This window comes from Peromyscus maniculatus, chromosome 5, assembly GCF_049852395.1.
Source record: "Peromyscus maniculatus bairdii isolate BWxNUB_F1_BW_parent chromosome 5, HU_Pman_BW_mat_3.1, whole genome shotgun sequence".
NCBI classification, from domain to species: Eukaryota; Metazoa; Chordata; class Mammalia; order Rodentia; family Cricetidae; genus Peromyscus; species Peromyscus maniculatus.
The window spans coordinates 89214860-89228688 of NC_134856.1; positions in this window are offsets into that span (position 1 = coordinate 89214860).

Here is a 13829-nt window from a genome sequence, read left to right on the forward strand (position 1 = left end):
GGAGAAAAGCATGATTCTAAGTAAATGAATTATAATCTAATGTGTACATTTAAAAATATATGTTACAGAAATAAGAAATCTAGGCTATAATTCTAAAGAGGGTAATGGAACAGGAAGAACACATCTGAGGTTTTGTTGCAACCCACAAAAATCTATGATAACAGTTGAACTAAAGCAGTAATCTAGGAGAACAGAGGAAAAGATGGCAAACACACAGAGCTGCTACTAGAAGAAAAGTCTGTATTATTAGAAAAGCGGGGAAGAGGACCAGGGAGCACTGAGCTAGCATGGAAGGCAGACTTGGGTTTCTGTGGTTTCCTTTCTAGGGGAGAAGGAATGCAGGGAAGAAGCAGGTGTAAGCATGGGTGATGCAGGGGCCTGTGAGTGTGGGTGATGCATGATGAGGGAACAGTCTCTGCCATAAATTCACTGCAGCTCAAAGGAAAGATGAGCTCATGATAGAGATAGAAACAGAAGAGCGAAAGAGATAGTTTGGAAGAATTTTCAGAAGACATCGGATCTGGATTCCTAAGAGAAAATAACAACTAAAGGGAAGGGGGAGAAAAAGCAACTTCAAAGAAACAGAGACAATCACAGAAATCCCAGGAGGGCAGAGAAGTTGAAAACCAAGAGGATGGCGAATTGTGCCATTTTTTTTTTTTTTGGCTGAGAGTTTCTTTTACTGTGTAGCCCATGTGAAGTGGGGAGTCTGGGAACTGTGGAAAAGGTACAGGCTGGTGCTGAACTTCAGGAATTCACAGAACAGTGGAGGGTAGAGGTAGCATCGAATAGGAGCACAAGGCAACAGAATGCAACACCCAGAATAGGCCACTGGGGCTTAAGATCATATGGACTGAAGATAATTAAGAAGATCCAGACAAGATATTTTAACTTTTTCTGTTTGCCTAACACAACTTGTAAGTTTGTGAAAGTTTTGCTGACACACACACCAGCAAAGACAGACTCATTCATATCAGAGGACTATAGCCCTCCTAATACCCAAGATCAAACCAGAAGAATAATGCTACATTATAGTAAGCACATCCTACTAATCCATTCTTATCTATTCTTGTCCATGTGCCTTTGTCAGGCCAATTACAGGATACCAGTTTGACAAGCTGAGAGGGTAGACAGAAAATGATTGCCTTCCTCTCCTATCATGATGTAGGTACAAATTAGTGGGATAGATGAAGTAGTGGGGGACTCTCTATTCAACTTGGATGGAGAGAGGTAGGCAGGAAATCTTCCTGGCTTCTAGACTTTGTAGGCAAGTTATAGTGGATTCAAGTGTTATAAAATAATTTATATATACTAATATATATCCATAGTTATATAATGTTTATATATTTACTGCATATTACATTGCATGTAAATCTTGTTTACATTTATTTCTATATTTATGAAGATATATAATATTAAATAAAATGTATTATTTGACTTTATATATATTATTTATTAATTTATATTATTGGGGGGGGCTTTTAAGACAGGGTTTCTTTGTGTAGCTTTGGCTGTCCTAGAACTCACTGTGTAGACCAGGGTGCCCTTGAACTCACAGAGATCTACCTGCCTCTGCCTCCCAAGAGCTAGGATTAAAGGTGTATATCACAGTGCCCAGCTTATATAGATCTTTAAAAATATAATATATATGATATATGATGTATAATAATACATATCTGTAATGTATTATATAATACATAATATATTATGTATAGTACATATATAAATAAATTACATATATAAATAAATAACACACACACACACACACACACACATATATATATATAACCACAGGAAGCATATACAACCTTCAAACAGAATCTACTGGTGGGAATTTGTGGAATTGAATGTGGTTGTTATCTACCCTGTGGGCCATATGTGCCTGGGATGTCACCTCCTAGGTTTGTAGTCCTGAAGCTCAAGCTGAGTGATAATGAGGAATTAACTTCGTTGCTGAAGATGTCACAAATGCCTGGCAGGGCTCAAGGAAGAATCAAGGTCTCCTACCCTTTTACCCTCTTCAACCTCTGATTTCTCCTTTAATTATCAAGGCCAATCTACAAAGGAGAAAATTCATTTCAAGTTTGTAAATAAAAGCATTGAAGCCTTAAGATGCTGGGGGAGATTTATCATCGTTCTAGCACTATTCAATATAAAAGAGCCATGTCCAGATGGCTTCTGAGCCATGATTTCTCTTATTACCATTGAGAAAGGCAGGGGAAAAAAACAGAATCATGCAGGACATAGAGCCCCACTGTGCCAGGAAAGGAGACCAATGATTTCAAGCAATGAGGAGTCCAGTTTATGTTTTGATTAAGTGAACAACCCAGAATAGATACATTGAGAAGATCAATTAGTTGTTCTTGAATAATGGAAGAATAAAATGACAGTGTGAACAAAGACAGCTCCAAAGAACATGAGAGGAATGAGTCACCAGTGAGCCTTCATAGACAACAAAGTATGAACATTGCCACTGAGTATTATGTAACTCCAACTATCTACCAAGTCTCATACATAGAGTTTCTCAGTTAGTGATTGGATTGAGTGTTGAATTTTTTGCAAGAAGACTACAGCATCATAGCTAGTACAACTACTCAATCCTGAGGGAAAACCCTATCTTTATTTTCGTGATTAATTTGAGGCTTTCTGACTTGCTTGTTTCCCAAATAAGCCTCATAATTCCCCTGGACTGACAAATACCTACATAAGATGCTTTTATAAGCCACAGAGTGCCAAAGCTCCTCATTAGTGTTCAAGTGTTGTGAACATTCATAATGCTGGTCATTTCTTTTTGCTGTGAATATTTTCCTATTATGTTGAATTTTTGTTTTGTTTTGTTTTGCAGAAGACCCAAGTTGGGCTCCTAGCCTTCACATTGGGCAAGAATGAATCAGCTATAATTCCTGTTCTAGGGGATACAACACTCTCTACTGATCATCACAAACACTGGTAGTCAAGTGTAGAACTCCTATACACATATATACATACTTAAAAATAAATGCATCTTTTTTAATTAATACAATCTGAGTCTGAAGGTCTTTTAACCCAGAGAATGAAGTGGTGCAAGATGAAGCCCAGATCAATATCTCAGCTAAGTATTCAGGTAAGCAGAGAAAAATTCCCCAACCTCTACTATAAAAACAAAATCTCCTTGGGTCATGAATGAATCAGATAATACCTACCATCTGCTTTGCTAAATATCCAGACTCAGTTCTCATCTCATCTGTAAATATCATTGCAAATTCTTGGAGAAATAATATTAGCCAGATAACCCAAGATGTGTTCAGCTAACAGAAAAAATTAACCATCACAACTCGGCAGAGTCTAGGTAGAAAGGCAGAGTGTATCTGTGATATTATTAGGCAAATTCCCTTTTCCATTATGAATGCACTATGATGCATTTTCCACACGAGAATTTATTGTTTTCTTCTGAAAAGAAAAACTGTAGTGAGTAGTAAATATTCTTGAGCAAAAACTCATCCCTAGCCAGGCAGCGGTGGCACATGCCTTTAATCATAGCACTGGGGAGGCAGATCAGGTGAATCTCTGAGAGTTCAAAGCCTGCCTGGCCTACAGGACCACTTGGGCTGTTACACAGAGAAACCCTGTCTCGAGAAAAACCAAACCAAACCAAACCAAATCAATCAAACAACCCATCCCTTGTGTCATCACAACCAAAATGACTCTTAAATATGCAGGTGTTTGGGCATGTGTGGTAGTTATGAAAATACATTTCTAATACGTTACAAAAAACAAACAAACAAATATAGTATCTTTCCCCTGTAAATTTCTATGAAAATGATCGTCATTTTCTCCATTTGTCAAGTTAAGTTTAATAGATATTAATATAGATAACAGAGTGAGAGTCATTTTAACAGCAATCTTGCAAGATAAATATGCTCCTCTATTTGAGCAATTAGGGGATAACTTTTGATGTAAGCACTTTGGCACCGGTATGCATGTGTTAAAACTCAGAACAGGAACATAATGAAGGATGCTTCTGATCTGGATGAGTTGGAAAACCCAAATTCAAATTTAATCACTTTATATTTTGAAATAGCACAAATTCTTCCATCATCATCTTTCAAAATTGACAATAAAGGTTTTTTTTTCTTTTGAGAATTTATGTTACTCATTTTATTAATAAGTTATAGGCACTCACATGAGCATGTTGTAAATTATGCATTTGTGACACTATCCTTTATAAATTTCCATTGAATAAATTTATAGTTTTTCATCCTAATATTTCTTAACATACAACTTACATTTTAGAAGAACAGAAAGACACATGGAACTGCAGATTGAAATGAATCTATTTTAGACTAATGGAGTTCTGTTTATTATGTTAGATAAGATCTAGCCACTATTTAAGAGAAGAATAAAATATATTTTTCTGAATATTCATTCATTTTATTTCAACTTTTCTGTGGATGAAGAATTTTACAAGAAAAGCAAAAGGCTCTATAGTAGTACAATACTCTGCTCATATTTGCTATGTTATTGCATATAATATATTTCTATGAATAGAGCCAGTAAATAGAATATGCACACTATTCATGCAAGATCAAATATGTCTGTTAAAGTTCTAAAATGTAAGAAAGAGCTGGTTTATGCCAACATACATCAGTCAAGAACCACATAAAGCCAGGATAATTTGAGAGTTATCACGGAGGACATTAAGTGTGCGCGGTTTGTCACCTGAGACCTAAGGAAGTTAGGATCAATGGAAAGTGATAATGTTTTGTTTCTTGGTTACTGCCTATTAAAAAAAAAGGAAGAAAGAAAACCCAGTGGGTGAGATTACGGTCACAAGAACGCTCATTTTCTGCTCCTGACATGAAGTTTCCCAGGAGAACAATTTGCTAGTATCCAATAAAGTTCAAGACAAACACAGAGTCTTTGGAAGTAATCTCATTTGCAGATATTTGAAGGAAGCCTCAAACTTAATGTTAAAAGAGAACAAGTAAACAAAGCGTTCTGGGGGGAAAAAAAGGAAAAGCATTCGGGGAAAAATAACTTAAAAGGCACAGATGAAATCTTGTTTAAAGAAATATCTAATACCTGTAAAACATGGTCAAATGCCACCTTCTAGAAATAAGAACAGAAAACAAGGAAAAATAAAAGGGACAATGATACAAGAAACAAAGATTCTTTGATGTGAAATATGAGAGCAAGATTTTTGTTTTTTTCCTCAAGAGAGTTGAAGCTGTAGCAGATGACTAGAAAGACATAATCCATATCCCTCACCCATCCCTGCCTGCACAAAAGCAAACAAACAAACAAACAAAACAGAACAAAGGGAGTGGGGTTTAAGTCACCAGGAGTCAGACAGGAATTTGAAAGGTGGGTGAACAAATTGTCATGGGAAGACAATCTCTATGAGGTCCATAGAGCACAGAGGCTGCCACCACCCAGGCCAGAACTCTGTCTGCTGACTGGGACAGGAGGACAGGGACTGTGCAGGCTCCTCAGACTACTGTTACCTCTGACTGTTGTCACTCTGGTATAGACATCTGTTTCCCTTTGGGAACACTTAATTCTTCTCTATATTCTACATTGACACATGAAAATACCACCTTCTTACCTAACTTTTTAAATGTCATGATTTTTTTTTTTAAATGTGGTGGAGCATAAAGGCAATTAATTGCTGACAATGGTATTTTGGAGAGTTCACGTGTATACAACTGCCAGTGAGGTCATCGCTTTTGCCCGGTTTGATTAGCAACTGCCGTATCTATTGCTGCATGAGGTCAATGGCATTCAGCCCCCTCTGTGGTTGCTGTATAACCTACCAGAAGGCACTGGTAACCTTCTTTCCCGACTGAGGCTGGAGGAGATTCTGCTTTCAGAGGCAAGGGGCATTTTTGTGGATATCAGCTAGTCCCAGTGCTTGTGTGCTAGCTTTAAACTGGAAGTGTGACTGTTCAGGTACCAGATAATCCTATGTGGTGTAGGCTCTTAAAACAATATTAAAGAGACACTGCACCACCGTCACTGTTATTTGAACTCAGCTAAATATGTGGGATGTAAGAACAAAGCAAAAGCCTGGCAGTGGTGGAGCAAGCTTCTAATTCCGGCACTCCAGAGACAGAGGTAGGTGGATCTCTGAGTTTGAGGACAGCCTGGTCTACAGAGTGAGTCCCAGGACAACTAGGGCTACTCAGAAAAACCCTCTCTCAGAAAAAAAGAAACAAAGCAAAGCAATAAATATCATATAAACAGAAAGCATTGTGTACAATTTTGACAAAAAAGTACTTATAAAATAGAATGCACAGTGTGGTTTACACTCTTTAAATGAGAAAATAACCTTGAAAACTGTTGAATAGATACAAATGAAGGCAGACCTGTGGGGATATTGTGTTCCCCAAAATACTGTGCACCTTAATAAACTTATGTGGGGTCAGAGAACAGAACAGTCACTAGATACAGAGGTCAGAAAATGGTGGCACACATGCCTTTAATCCTATCACTTGGAAGGCAGAGATCCATCCGGATCTCTGTGAGTTTAAAGCCACATACCAAACAGCCAGGCATGGAGACTCAAACCTTTAATCCCAGGAAGTAACAGCAGGAGGCAGAAAGTTATTTAAGGTGTGAGGATGGGGAACTATAGCCTGGTTAAGCTTTTGGGCTTTTGAGCAGCAGTTTAGCTGAGAGCCATTCGAATGAGGACTCAGAAGCTTCCAGTCTCAGGAAACAGGATCAGGTAAGGAATTGGCAAGGTGAGGTGGCTGTGGCTTGTTCTGCTTCTCTGATCTTCCAGCATTCACTCCAATACCTGGCTCTGTGTTTCTTATTTAATAAAACCTTTTTAAGATTCATGCTACAGTCTTGGGTATTAATTGAGAAAATGATGTTATCAAAGTCCTTAAGAGGTATGTATTTTCATAAAAGTTTTGCCTTTGAATTTCTTTTTATTAATAAGACCTTTTAAGATTCTTGCTACACAGCCCAAAATGTGAAAAGATTTACAGAAAACAAATGTGGGGTACTGGTTATCTGTAAGAGGGAATGATATGTTGTTTCAGCGACTTTTAACTTTTGCCAGTCTTTATATTACTCTCCCAATATTTTTAAAGACTTGAGACAAGGTCTCATGTATCCCAGACTGGCCCTGAACTTGCTATATAATTGAGGATGATCTCAAACTTTTGACCCTCCTCCCTCTATCCCCAAAAGTGCTGGGACTGAAGGCATCACCATTATGGCCAGGTTTTTCTTTTGCTTCTTTTTTCTTTTTGAGACAGGCTTTCTGTGTGTAGCTACTGTGCCTTTCCTGGAACTCACTCTGTAGCCCAGGCTGGCCTTGAACTCACAGAGATCCACCTGGCTCTGCCTCTCAAGTGCTGGGATTAAAGGCATGTGCCAATGCTGCCGGGCCATCGACAGTTTTATATGGTATTAGGGACTGAACCCAGAGCTTTGTGCTTGCTAGGTGATCATGCTACCAACTGAACTACATATCCAGCCTATTTCCCATGCCCCTATTATTTTTCACATAAAACATCCAGATTCTAATACTGTGTAAAGTATAAATGATCAAATTACAGTTACCGTGCATGACATTTGTGCTGCCATGGTCAAGAACTGTTAAAAGACTAAGAAAAGCTTGCTACCCTTTTCATATATTGGCATAAAACATACTCTGAAATTCTGCAGATACTGAATGGAAATTCTGACTAGCAAAACTAGAAACTAAAATTGATATTTATTTTGAAATTCACTGTATTTGTCTAGTATCATACTGACAAGCCATGTCTCTGAGACACACACTTTTTTTCAGTTACCATAGAGTATTCTGCGTACCATTATTAGGCATGTTTTAAACAAAATTTGCTTTGGTTAGAACGCCTCCCCTCTTTGACCCCATTCGTTTATGTCAAGATATTTACATGAGCTCCTGGAAACCTAGAGGCTTCCTTTGCTCATGATTTTGCTAATGTCTATTGTCAGCCTCTAATTCTCTCCTTTCCACGTGATCCTGACTGAGAGGAAGAGCACAGACAGACAGTAGCTGGCTTGATTCGCAGCTCCAAGTCACTTCCTGAGTCTGTTTATGTTCTCTTACTGTGACAGGCCCTGCCAGGTCCCTCCTGAGTAATTGTTCAGGATCCAAAATTTTAAGGGACAACAGTACAGAAATTCAGGAAACATGCAACAAAAGACTTAAAGGGAACAAAGGCATTAGGTCATCTCTGCCCTCCACCTGCACATTTCTCTCTAGAGTATTTCTAGCATTTTTCAAAATGGAGCTGGAAACTACACAACAAGAAAAACAGATACTTAATACCTATTTGGGGTCATAATGTCAGAATCATATCAAGTTAGTTCATATGTATCTATATTCTTTATATATGTACAAATCAAATATACATCATAAAAGAAGAACATATATGTACTTATACATGTAAATGTGCATGTATGTATACATGTATTTACTTTGACATTAGTATATTTTACCTCCAGAAGTAATTATACACACATCCATTTGAACTGAGGATGGTTAGCAATCATAATTACACAGTCAAATTTGTGTTTGTGATTTTTTTTGCATATTTTATTGTCTGAATGTTGATTTTTAACTGCATATTCATAGTGTACTCTCATCCATCAATGTCATAGCAACACTGGCTTACTCTAATTGTCATACTTAGGGGGAAATATGTGGGTTTTATTGACACAGAATAAAGGCTTTGTGATATTAATTTATTTCTATATTTGCCATCCTAGGGATCAAATCCAGAGCTTCAAACATTAAGTAAATAGGTGTGTCACAGGTCTAGATCCCCAACATAGGCATGTGAAATTTGAACACTGATATTGTCACTTCTGATTCTCAGGATCTTGTATTGATATTTTGAATGATTTTCTTTTTCATTTTGTTCCCTGGGAAAGAGCTAAAGGCATGCAATCACTAAAGCAGTGTGTGTGGGATTACACGATAGAAAACTATATGAGTTACTTAAAAGTCAAAGCATATAAAATAATTTATCCTTCATAGACATCTCTATATCCATTTGTTCAAGCATAAATTAGAATAATATCCAACTAAGAAAGTGGAATGTTCTTACTGTTTTCTGCATGGAAGCAGCATTCATCATGTGATTTCTTAATACCCACTTTTAACCTTTGCCCGAGTAGCAAGCTTAAATGACTGTGGCCTGAATATCACCTCATTTTACTTTCTTCAAGTGCATGTCTGGTGCTGAACCACACCAATTTTCTGTCTCTTTCCTAATTTTAAATACTTCTGAATGCCCATGTTGCTTTCAAGATTTGTAACCAATATAGGCAAGGAGAAATAATTAATGTTGATACCTGTGGTGAAGTGAGGATAGTGTTGCAGATTCAATCAGTTTATGGTGCCTGGTTTTAGCTGGTCAAATTGGAGTGTTATCATTAGGTTGCAAACTGAATTTTTCTGTGTAAGCAAATCCTGAAAATAAGAACTTGTCATTATTCTTTATTTCACTCCTATTTAAATACATGTAACAACCTGCCTAGGTAGAGTGGATTTTCTCACCTTTAAAATTTCTACTATAGCCACAAATGGTGGTCTTTTCTGTAATCCTAGCACCCGGAAATCTTAGAACTGAGGCTGGCAATGTCAAGGCCAGTCAAGGTTGTATACCAAAAGCTTGTCCCCAAAGAATTCCCAAATCAGGGTTGGAGGAGTGGCTTTTTGGTTAGGAGTGCTTACTATACAGTCATGAGGACTGGAGTGTAGCTCCTAGCACTACATTGACATAACACCCTCTTCTCACCTCCTGGAAAACACATACACACACAAACACATCTAACACACACACACACACACACACACACACACACACACATTTAACATAGGAACACACATTTGTAGTTGTTTCTTTCTATTCTTTACTCTTTTACTTTGTTCTTTGCTCTTTTGGGGGGCCCACCATCCAGGTCCCCCCAAAAATTATACACATGGAGGCTTATTCTTTCTTATGAATGCCTGGCCTTAGCTTGGCTTATTTCTAGCCAGATTTCTTAACTTATTTTGTCTACCTTTTGTCTTTGAGCTTTTACCTTTCTCTATATCTGTATATCTTTTCTTTCCTTCTTATTCTGTGTCTGGCTGTGTGACTGTGTGTCTGGCCCCTTCTTTTCTTTGTCCTTCTTGCCCCTCAATTCTTTTCTTCCCAGATTTCTCCACCTATTTATTCTCTCTGCCTGCCAGCCCTGCCTCTCCTTTCCTGCCAAGCTATTGGTCGTTTATTAGACCAATCAAGTGTTTTCGACAGGCAAAGTAATCAAGCTTCACAGAGTTAAACAAATGCAACATAAATGAATGCAACACATTTTCACATCATTAAACAAATATTCCACAGCATAAACAAATGTAACACACCTTAAATAATATTCCACAACATACATTCATACATATACACACATAAATTAAAAAAAATAAGTCTTTAAAAAAACAAGCCGGGCAGTGGTGGTGCACGCCTTTAATCCCAGCACTCGGGAGGCAGAGGCAGGAGGATCTCTGTGAGTTCGAGGCCAGCCTGGGCTACCAAGTGAGTTCCAGGAAAGGCACAAAGCTACACAGAGAAACCCTGTCTTGAAAAAAACCAAAAAAACAAAAACAAAAAATCAAAATAATCCTCACTATAATAAATAATGACAGTTTTTTTTTTGTTTTATAGTTTAAAAACTAGACAGTGACATCATGAGGTTTGCAGGCAAATGGATGGAAGTAGAAAATATTCTGAGTGAAGTAACCCAGAATCAGAAAGACAAGCATGATATGTACTCACTCATAAGTGGATACTAAATGTAAAGCAAAGGATAACCAGACTGCAACCTACACCTCTAGGGAGACCCTAGGAAAGACACAGGAATCACCCAACGATCGAGAAATGGATGAGATCTACATAAGCAAGATAGGGGCAAGGGGAGGGGTAATGGAGAGCAAGGGATGGGGGAAAGAGAGCTTAGGGGAGTGGGAGCTTCTAGCTGGATCAGGAACAGAGTTGGAGAACAAGGAAAGAGATGCCATAATAAATAAAGACACCATGGGAATAGGGAGAAGCAAAGTACTAAGGAGGTTCCCAGGAATCCACAAAGATGACTTCACTATAGACTACTGGCGATGGTCGAGAGGGTGCCTGAGCTGACCTATAGACTACTGGCGATGGTCGAGAGGGTGCCTGAGCTGACCTACTCTGTTGACTGAATGGCTGAATACCCTAACTGTCATCATAGAACTCTCATTCAGTGACTAATGGAAGCAGATACCATGGCAGGGTTCCAGGCAGAGCTCCACGATTCCAATCGAAGAGACAGGAGGGATTCTATGAGCAAGAGATACCGAGACCATGATTGGAAAGTGTACAGAGACAACTACCCAAACTAGTGGAGACACATGAACTGTGGACCAATAGCTGAGGAGCCCCCATGGTACTGGACTAGGTCATCTGGATAAGCGAGACAGTTGTTTGGCTTGAACTGTTTTGGGGGGACCCCAGGCAGTGGTCCTGGTGCATGAGCTAACATTTTGGAGCCTGGTGCCCATGGTGAGACACTTTGTGCAGCCTTGGTGCAGGGAGGAGGGGCTTGGACATGCCTCAAGGGAGTGTACCGGGCTCCGCTGACTCCTCATGGGAGACCTTGCCTTTTAGGTGGTGGGAATGGAGGGTGAGTTGAGTGGGAAGGCTGGGCGTGGGAGGAGGGAGGACGGGGGAATCTGTGGTTGATATGTCAAATGAATTGAAAATCTCTTAATAAAAGGAAGGGGGTAAACTAGACAAAATTTGTAATCTGGACTATGTATGAAGTTCAGTGCCAGAGTCCTTGCTAGGCATATGTGAAGTCCTGAGTATTGTGTCTCCCTGCCCTGCAAAAAAATTGGAGGGGGGTAAGGATAGTAATAAGCAATAGATGCTTCAACTTAACTTATAATTCTTTAAGTTTGGGATATTATAGTTGATCATTCCCTTGTCCATTCAAACAAACGCTTCCAAACAGAGATCCCAGAGGTCTCAGGTTCTTTGAACCCTGAGCCATTATATCACTATTGTATTTTCTCAGGATATCACTTTAGCAACTTGTTTTGTTTTAGTTAGCCTTTTCATTTCTTATCATGTCATGTCTTGTGTTTCTCCCTCACCACACAACCTTTTCTGAAACAGGGTCACATGTATTCAGGATGTGCTCAAACTCTAAGTGTGTCTTTGAACTTCTAACACTGGTGTCTCTACTTCCTGAGTTTTGAGACTACAGGCTTCAGTCACCATGTCTGGTATATGAGAAGCGGAGGACTGAACCCAGGACTTCATGCATGCTGAGAAAGCATCCTACTAACTGAGCAACAACTTCCAGCTATTTTCTTTTCTGTTTTAAATAAAACCAACCAACAAAAATTCCAAATACACTTGTAATCCCACACAATGCAAACTGGGTTATATAACAACATTCCCCTGAACAGTATTTTACTGGGGTAGCCATGTTTACTCCCTCATAGATGATAACATTTTATCAAAGATAAAATCTAATCTAACAATCTATTTCTCACAGGACTGAATACTTTTGTTAAACCCTATTCTTTTCAGGAAGAACTTCAAATAGCATCCCGTCTCATTTTCTGTTTGTTTGTTTGTTTTGTTGTTGCTTTTGTTTTATTAAATTGTCTGAATCAGCTAAAGGGTGCAGCCAGCACTTTTTGTTTTTTTTTTTTTGTTTGTTTGTTTTTTTTTTTTTGTTTTTGGAGACAGGGTTTCTCTGTGTTGCTTTGCGACTTTCCTGGGACTCACTTGGTAGCCCAGACTGGCCTTGAACTCACAGAGATCCGCCTGGTTCTGCCTCCTGAGTGCTGGGGTTAAAAACACAGAGAAAAAAATGTAACTCTTCCTCAGAGGAACTGCTATGATAAACAATCTGTACAAAGGAGGCAGGAGCCTTGGGATGCTCCCAACACTCAGAGAACTAAATGGTGACCAATAGAGGAAGCTGGCAAGCTCTCCAACTCACACACCCCTCTCCTCTGTTGCTTACAAAGGATTTCTCCATCTCCTTTAAAACACCAAATCTCATAAAATGCAACAGACTTAATGAAAGATGCAAGTGGCAGGAACAGCAAGTGAAGAACCGTACATTTCCTTTTTTAAAAAAGTATTTTATTAATTCTTTGATAATTTCATAAAATGAATTTCGAAGGATTCTCTGATCTATGAGTGTAGCAATTGTCAGATTTTTCTCAGAGGTGCTGTAGCATGAGTGCACATTCCAGCTAGAAAAAGTCTTTACCCATGGGAAACTCTTTAAGAGCTTTTTCCAGGTTTCCTGCACTCAAGCCCTCCACAGTACACAATAGAAGTACCATGGTTCAAAACCTAAAAGAAATTCCCCAGAGACACACATGTCTATTTCAACAAGACAAGCTGTGCATCTAAGAGAACACTCATAGTTTATTTAAAGACATGACCAAACTTACTACCCCAAAAAGAAGCTCTTGCTGTGTAAAACTTGGCAGTGATTCTAGAAGCTAATCAGAAAGCTCTCTCTTCCTAACCCTCAAATGTGTCATCAGCCTCATGGTCATCTTCAGCTCACAATGTCTAAGTAGTCACATCTGCAGGATGTTACACTGGTCCCTGGAAAACAAGTTACATTGTTTGTCATATGTGACTTTGACTATACATACAAAGGGAGAAAGTTTGGATTTGATACTATGTAAGTCCACATGCACAAACAGACACTTTCATAAGAATGCACATACAAATCATATACCTATAGATAGATGCATGTCTATACACATGCATTGCTATAGTTTCAATTTAGAACATCATTTTTTCCTTTCACCAGTA